The sequence below is a fragment of the Paramisgurnus dabryanus genome, unplaced genomic scaffold, assembly GCF_030506205.2.
Source record: "Paramisgurnus dabryanus unplaced genomic scaffold, PD_genome_1.1 h2tg000081l_1_71805__unordered_in_group17, whole genome shotgun sequence".
Taxonomy (NCBI): Eukaryota; Metazoa; Chordata; class Actinopteri; order Cypriniformes; family Cobitidae; genus Paramisgurnus; species Paramisgurnus dabryanus.
This window is the reverse complement of record NW_027394059.1, coordinates 6762-15000: the sequence shown is the minus strand read 5'-3', so window position 1 is coordinate 15000 and position 8239 is coordinate 6762. Positions and strand designations below refer to the sequence as shown.

At 66.8% G+C, this 8239-nt stretch overlaps 1 non-coding gene across 1 annotated transcript in view; it reads right to left on the bottom strand.

The window, feature by feature from the left end:
- Positions 1–455, bottom strand: part of LOC141281663 (18S ribosomal RNA) — a 1856-nt gene extending 1401 nt beyond the window's left edge. Inside the window, exon 1 of the ribosomal RNA XR_012336028.1 lies at positions 1–455. This exon is cut by the window's left edge and continues 1401 nt beyond it. This is a non-coding gene — a ribosomal RNA (18S ribosomal RNA).
- Between the last annotated feature and the right edge of the window lie 7784 nt (positions 456–8239).

Here is an 8239-nt window from a genome sequence, read left to right as displayed (position 1 = left end):
CTTCCTTGGATGTGGTAGCCGTTTCTCAGGCTCCCTCTCCGGAATCGAACCCTGATTCCCCGTCACCCGTGGTCACCATGGTAGGCGCCTAAAGTACCATCGAAAGTTGATAGGGCAGACATTCGAATGAGTCGTCGCCGCCGCGGGGGCGCGCGATCGGCTCGAGGTTATCCTGAGTCACCAAAGCGGCCGGGGCGCGCCCGGAGACGCGTCCCGGATGGGTTTTGGGTCTGATAAATGCACGCGTCCCCGGCCCTCGCGGGCCGGGTCGGCGCTCGTTTGCATGTATTAGCTCTGGAATTGCCACAGTTATCCAAGTACGGGTGGAGCGATCAAAGGAACCATAACTGATTTAATGAGCCATTCGCAGTTTCACTGTACCGGCCGTGTGCACTTAGACCTGCATGGCTTAATCTTTGAGACAAGCATATGTTACTGGCAGGATCAACCAGGTAGTAGCCGTAGGAGAGCCTCGCTCTGACCCGGGGTTCACGCGGCGCGGGTCCCGGTTTCCACCCCCCGGGGGGAGTGGGACCGGGGCCACTCTCGTGTGGCTCTCCCCTCTCGTAGGCTGAGGGGCGGCCGGGTGGGCCGTAACCGAGGAAAGGTGCGTTTCGCGGGGCCGGGTGGCCGCGACGGGCCGGGGGCGTCTCCGCCCTCGGTCGCCGAGGCCCTCGCCGGCCGCCGGTGGCGGACCTTCGCGTCTGACGGACCGTCTGAGTCTCCCGCGGAAAGGGTCGGGCGGGCTCCGGAGAGCCCCCCTGGAGGCGAGAGCGCCGGGTCGGGGAGGAACCGACCGCCCATGGCGGCCGACGCGCTAACGTCGGCCGGGCGGAGGCCTGCCCCAGGCGCAGTTCGATTTCCAGAATCTCAGGGCCATGACACACAAAGCGTATCCGGGCGTCACCCCGTAACGGGTCATTAAGGCTGAGACGTGGGCGGCCCTGTCCCGCCCGGGGTTTCGTTTAGCGGCCGACGCCGGTTCGTTTTGCGGCCGAACGACGCCGGTTCGTTTAGCGGCCGAACGAAGCCGGCTCGTTTAACGGCCGAGGCCAGCCGGGTTCGTCCCTTCCTTGGATGATTTACCATTCGTAATAAGAATCGTCACTACCTCAGTGCAGAGGGACTTTTTCGAGGCATTTGTGTCCGCTCGAGAGGCCTCTCGCTGGGCTCGAGAGGTCCTGGGATCCGGTAGCCTATCACCTTGGAGAGTCAGCGAGGTGCTCTTCCCTATATACCCGATGGCACCTGTTCGGGCCACCGTCCCCTGCTGGACGGGGCCCGGCTCTGTACCGCCCCAGACAGAGCGCCTTCGTCGGTCACGAAGGCAGGGTCGTGGACCCTGGAAGCGCACGAGCCACCCGACTCGGCTTCCATAGCGGCTGGCGGCCCTGGCCCGCCCGAGACGAAGCGCCTTCGTCGGTCAGACAGATAGGGTCGAGGACCCTGGAAGTGCGAGAGCCACCCGACTCGACTTCCACGGCGGCCCGGAGGCCGGGCCCGTCCCCGTCCGTGCCCGGGGACGGGGCACCTTCGTCGGTCAAACGCGTTGGTCTTGGACCCTGGAAGTGCACGAGCCACCCGACTCGACTTCCATAGCGGTCGGCGGCCCCGTACCGCCCCAGACAGAGCACCTTCGTCGGTCACGAAGAGAGGGTCTTGGACCCTGGAAGTGCACGAGCCACCCGACTCGACTTCCATAGCGGTCGGCGGCCCTGTCCCGCCCCAGACGATGCACCTTCGTCTGTCACACAGATAGGGTCTTGGACCCTGGAAGCCGTCCCCCTCGACTTCCGTAACGGTCGGCGGCCCTGTCCCGCCGCAGACGGGTCACCACTCCGTCTGTCTGTAGGGTCTTGGACCCTGGAAGCCGCCCCACTCGACTTCCATCGCGGTCGGCGGCCCTGGCCCGCCGCAGACGGGTCGCCACTCCGTCTGTCTGTAGGGTCTTGGACCCTGGAAGCCGCCCCACTCGACTTCCATCGCGGTCGGCGGCCCTGGCCCGCCGCAGACGGGTCGCCACTCCGTCTGTCTGTAGGGTCTTGGACCCCGGAAGCCGCCTCACTCGACTTCCATCGCGGTCGGCGGCCCTGTCCCGCCGCAGACGGTGTGCCACTCCGTCTGTCACACAGATACATAAGGGTGTCTCGGAACCCCGGACGCCGACCGAGACGAAACGCGTGGGGTCGGTGCGCCCGAGAGGGTAGGGTGCCCCGGGGCCGGCCGCTCGCCCGACCGGCTTCCGGGACTCCTTGACCGCTCGGGAGACCTATCCACGCGCCCGCCCGACCGGCGGCCGGGGGCCCTCGACCGCCACACGCGTACCGACGACCGGGGGGTTTCCGTTTTACGGCCGACGCCGAGATCCTTCGACGGTTCCAACATGGGTTGTTACGCTTTTGTGTTCGCCCGTGTCTGAGCATATATGGTCGGGTCGAACCTTTGAGGCCGTAGCCTGGAGATCCAGGGCGGATCTTATCTCACAACACGTGTGTCTTTGAGGCCGTAGCCTAGATCCAGAGACTTTAGGATCTTTTTAGCAGTTTTAAGGCCGTAGCCTTGATCCAGGGCGGATCTTTTGAGCAGCTTTAAGGCCGTAGCCTTGATCCAGGGCGGATCTTTTCACAGGTTTTAAGCCGAAGCGCCTTGATCCAGGGACTTTTGGATCTTTTTTTGCCGTTTTTAGGCCGTAGCCTTGATCCAGGGCGGATCGTTTTGCGGCCGTAGCCGAGTTCCATCACCCAAGGTAGCTTTAGTTTTTAGGCATTAGCCTTGATGATCCAGGGCGGATCGTTTTGCGGCCGTAGCCGAGTTCCATCACCCAAGGTAGCTTTAGTTTTTAGGCATTAGCCTTGATATGATCCAGGCCGGATCTTTCCGCCTAGGCGGCATGCGGATATGGGTTACCCGTCTTTCGACACTCGCCCGGGGCGCTGCCTCACATCAGACGCCCTTCGTCCGTTCCAACCGTTCCAGTTCTTTTAACGGTTTTTCGTTCATCGCACACCGACGCGCACAGACCTTTCTTGGGATCTGCCGCAGGGAGGGAGGACGCTGGAGGTCCACTTTCGAAGCAACCCATCCCTATATACCCGATGGCACCTGTTCAAACGACCGCCCCTTGAGAGAAGGGGCCCTTCCCGTGGCTCGTCCGGGAGGAGGCGCCCGCGTCGGAAGGCGCCGTAAGGTCGGAGACCCTGGAAGTGCACGAGTCACCCGCTTTTACCTCCAGGCCCTCTGTCGTACTTCTCGTGTCCGCTCACGAGACCTCGTTTCGGCTTTATGGAAGTGCACGAGTCACCCGCTTTTGCCTTTTCTGGAAGTGCACGAGTCACCCGCTTTTGCTTCCAGGCCCTCTGTCGTACTTCTCGTGTCCGCTCACGAGACCTCTCTTCGGCCTGGGGGTGCGCCACGTACACCCCCGCGTCCGCATTCGAGTCACCTCTTCGGGCTCATGAGGTAGGGTCGGTGACCCTGGAAGTCAGAGACTTCCAGGCCTTCTGTCGTACACCCTCGCGTCCGCTCACGAGACCTCTCTTCGGCCTGGGGGTGCGCCACGTACACCCTCCCGCGTCCGCTTTCGAGTCACCCATCTGGGCTACGGAGGTAGGGACGTGTGCCCTGGAAGAACCAGACTTCCAGGAGGGAGGGCCGCCCTGTCAGGCCCGCTTTCGAGTCACCCATCTGGGCTACGGAGGTAGGGACGGGTGCCCTGGAGGAACCAGACTTCCAGGAGGGAGGGCCGCCCTGTCAGGCCCGCTTTCGAGTCACCCATCTGGGCTACGGAGGTAGGGACGGGTGCCCTGGAGGAACCAGACTTCCAGGAGGGAGGGCCGCCCTGTCAGGCCCGCTTTCGAGTCACCCATCTGGGCTACGGAGGTAGGGACGTGTGCCCCGGAGGAACCGGACTTCCAGGAGGGAGGGCCGCCCTGTCAGGCCCGCCTCGGAGTCACCTCTCTGGGCTAAGGAGGCAGGGACGTGTGCCCTGGAGGAACCAGACTTCCAGGAGGGAGGGCCGCCCTGTCAGGCCCGCTTTCGAGTCACCCATCTGGGCTACGGAGGTGGGGACGGGTGCCCTGGAGGAACCAGACTTCCAGGAGGGAGGGCCGCCCTGTCAGGCCCGCCTCGGAGTCACCTCTCTGGGCTAAGGAGGCAGGGACGTGTGCCCTGGAGGAACCAGACTTCCAGGAGGGAGGGCCGCCCTGTCAGGCCCGCTTTCGAGTCACCCATCTGGGCTACGGAGGTGGGGACGGGTGCCCTGGAGGAACCAGACTTCCAGGAGGGAGGGCCGCCCTGTCAGGCCCGCCTCGGAGTCACCTCTCTGGGCTAAGGAGGCAGGGACGTGTGCCCTGGAGGAACCAGACTTCCAGGAGGGAGGGCCGCCCTGTCAGGCCCGCCTCGGAGTCACCTCTCTGGGCTAAGGAGGCAGGGACGTGTGCCCTGGAGGAACCAGACTTCCAGGAGGGAGGGCCGCCCTGTCAGGCCCGCTTTCGAGTCACCCATCTGGGCTACGGAGGTAGGGACGTGTGCCCTGGATGAACCGGACTTCCAGGAGGGAGGGCCGCCCTGTCAGGCCCGCTTTCGAGTCACCCATCCGGGCTACGGAGGTAGGGACGTGTGCCCTGGAGGAACCAGACTTCCAGGAGGGAGGGCCGCCCTGTCAGGCCCGCCTCGGAGTCACCTCTCTGGGCTAAGGAGGCAGGGACGTGTGCCCTGGAGGAACCAGACTTCCAGGAGGGAGGGCCGCCCTGTCAGGCCCGCCTCGGAGTCACCTCTCTGGGCTAAGGAGGCAGGGACGTGTGCCCTGGATGAACCGGACTTCCAGGAGGGAGGGCCGCCCTGTCAGGCCCGCTTTCGAGTCACCCATCTGGGCTACGGAGGTAGGGACGTGTGCCCTGGAGGAACCAGACTTCCAGGAGGGAGGGCCGCCCTGTCAGGCCCGCCTCGGAGTCACCTCTCTGGGCTAAGGAGGCAGGGACGTGTGCCCTGGATGAACCGGACTTCCAGGAGGGAGGGCCGCCCTGTCAGGCCCGCTTTCGAGTCACCCATCTGGGCTACGGAGGTAGGGACGTGTGCCCTGGAGGAACCAGACTTCCAGGAGGGAGGGCCGCCCTGTCAGGCCCGCCTCGGAGTCACCTCTCTGGGCTAAGGAGGCAGGGACGTGTGCCCTGGAGGAACCGGACTTCCAGGAGGGAGGGCCGCCCTGTCAGGCCCGCTTTCGAGTCACCCATCTGGGCTACGGAGGTAGGGACGTGTGCCCCGGAGGAACCAGACTTCCAGGAGGGAGGGCCGCCCTGTCAGGCCCGCCTCGGAGTCACCTCTCTGGGCTAAGGAGGCAGGGACGTGTGCCCTGGAGGAACCGGACTTCCAGGAGGGAGGGCCGCCCTGTCAGGCCCGCTTTCGAGTCACCCATCTGGGCTACGGAGGTAGGGACGGGTGCCCCGGAGGAACCAGACTTCCAGGAGGGAGGGCCGCCCTGTCAGGCCCGCCTCGGAGTCACCTCTCTGGGCTAAGGAGGCAGGGACGTGTGCCCTGGAGGAACCGGACTTCCAGGAGGGAGGGCCGCCCTGTCAGGCCCGCTATCGAGTCACCCATCTGGGCTACGGAGGTGGGGACGTGTGCCCTGGAGGAACCAGACTTCCAGGAGGGAGGGCCGCCCTGTCAGGCCCGCCTCGGAGTCACCTCTCTGGGCTACGGAGGTAGGGACGTGTGCCCTGGAGGAACCGGACTTCCAGGAGGGAGGGCCGCCCTGTCAGGCCCGCCTCGGAGGCCTCCCCTCGGGCAGGGGAGGCAGGGTCGGGGACCCTGGAGGAACCGGACTTCCAGGAGGGAGGGCCGCCCTGTCAGGCCCGCCTCGGAGGCCTCCCCTCGGGCAGGGGAGGCAGGGTCGGGGACCCTGGAGGTGCCGGACCTCCAGGGGGACGGAGGCCGAACCCGTGGCCGGGGAGGGTGAGCCTTGCCGGGCTAGGCTCGCGCGGGTTCGAAGGCCTGGTTCGAGAGGACCCCTTCCCCTATATACCCGATGGCACCTGTTCACACTACTGCCCTTTCGAGAGGGGACCCCGACCGGTCCGCGGCCGGGACGGCGCACCTCGGTCGGCCTCGGCGAGTGGGTCGGGGTGCCTGGAGGTGCGCGAGCGGCCCGCCTGGAAGTGCGCGAGCCACCCGACTCTGGCGGCCGGCGCCCCCGGGCCCGTGCCCGCGGCCGACTCGTCTGACCCGGCATCGTCAAGGTCACCAATACCACGGAGCGTCTACGACGCCCCGTTTCCGAGATATCGGCCAATGAACTGCCGGGCGCCGTATCTCGGCCGGGGAAGGTCCTACGGACTCGGGGCCGGGCTCGTCGGAAAGGTCTCGCCCGGGGCTTTCCGACGAGACCGGCCGCGGGTCCGTGCGACCCCGGGGGCCCGAGATACTTCCGGTCGAAAATTCGAATTTCGTTACCGCGCTGCTCCGGCGCCCCGGGTCCGGGGCCTTCGCCCTTCGGGTGGGTGGCTCCTCCGCGGGGGGCCTTTCGAACGAGCCCACCCGCGCGTCGCTAGCCCTTTCCGGGGCCGAGATACGGCCTACCCCCGCGGGATTTTCCCACGGCCGTTTCTCGGGCGCCTCGGGTCCGGGGCCTTCGCCCTTCGGGTCGGTCGCTATGCCGGAGGGGAGCTTTCGAACGAGCCCTCCCTCGAGTCTCTGGCCCTTTCCCGGGCCGAGATACGGGCGGGTGGTCGCGGAATTTTCGCTCGTCCGGGGCTCCGGCGCCCCTAGCGTCCGCCTCGGAGGTCGCCCGGACGCGCGGCCGGTCTCGTTCGAAAGGTCCGTCCCGGGGCTTTCCGACGAGCCCGGCCTCGGGTCCGTGCGACCCCGCCCGCCGGAGATACGTCCGGTCGAAGCTCGCGGAAATTCCCGCGGCCGTATCTCGGGCGCCTCGGGTCCGGGGCCTTCGCCCTTTGGGTCGGTCGCTCCGCCGGAGGGGGCCTTTCGAACGAGCCTACCCGCGAGCCTCTAGCCCCTTCCCCGGCCGAGATACGGCGGTCTGTGCCCGGATTTTCCCACGGCCGTTTCTCGGGCGCCTCGGGTCCGGGGCCTTCGCCCTTCGGGTCGGTCGCTATGCCGGAGGGGAGCTTTCGAACGAGCCTACCCGCGAGCCTCTAGCCCTTTCCCCGGCCGAGATACGGCGGTCTGTGCCCGGATTTTCCCACGGCCGTTTCTCGGGCGCCTCGGGTCCGGGGCCTTCGCCCTTCGGGTCGGTCGCTATGCCGGAGGGGGGCTTTCGAACGAGCCTACCCGCGAGCCTCTAGCCCTTTCCCCGGCCGAGATACGGCGGTCCCTCCCCGGATTTTCCCACGGCCGTTTCTCGGGCGCCTCGGGTCCGGGGCCTTCGCCCTTCGGGTCGGTCGCTATGCCGGAGGGGAGCTTTCGAACGAGCCTACCCGCGAGCCTCTAGCCCTTTCCCCGGCCGAGATACGGCGGTCTGTGCCCGGATTTTCCCACGGCCGTTTCTCGGGCGCCTCGGGTCCGGGGCCTTCGCCCTTCGGGTCGGTCGCTATGCCGGAGGGGGGCTTTCGAACGAGCCTACCCGCGAGCCTCTAGCCCTTTCCCCGGCCGAGATACGGCGGTCCCTCCCCGGATTTTCCCACGGCCGTTTCTCGGGCGCCTCGGGTCCGGGGCCTTCGCCCTTCGGGTCGGTCGCTATGCCGGAGGGGAGCTTTCGAACGAGCCTACCCGCGAGCCTCTAGCCCTTTCCCCGGCCGAGATACGGCGGTCTGTGCCCGGATTTTCCCACGGCCGTTTCTCGGGCGCCTCGGGTCCGGGGCCTTCGCCCTTCGGGTCGGTCGCTATGCCGGAGGGGGGCTTTCGAACGAGCCTACCCGCGAGCCTCTAGCCCTTTCCCCGGCCGAGATACGGCGGTCCCTCCCCGGATTTTCCCACGGCCGCAGCACGGGCGCCTTTGCTCGGATCGACTCGCCCTTTGGGTCGGTCGCTCCACGCGAGGGGACCTTTCGAACGAGCCTACCCGCGAGCCTCTAGCCCTTTCCCCGGCCGAGATACGGCGGTCCCTCCCCGGATTTTCCCACGGCCGCAGCTCGGGCGCCCTTGCTCGGATCGACTCGCCCTTCGGGTCGGTTGCTCTACCGGAGCGGCCCTATCCAACGAGCCAACCCGCTTCTCTCTAACCCTAAGCCCGGCCGAGATACGGCGGTCCCTCCGCGGATTTTCCCACGGCCGCAGCTCGGGCGCCTTT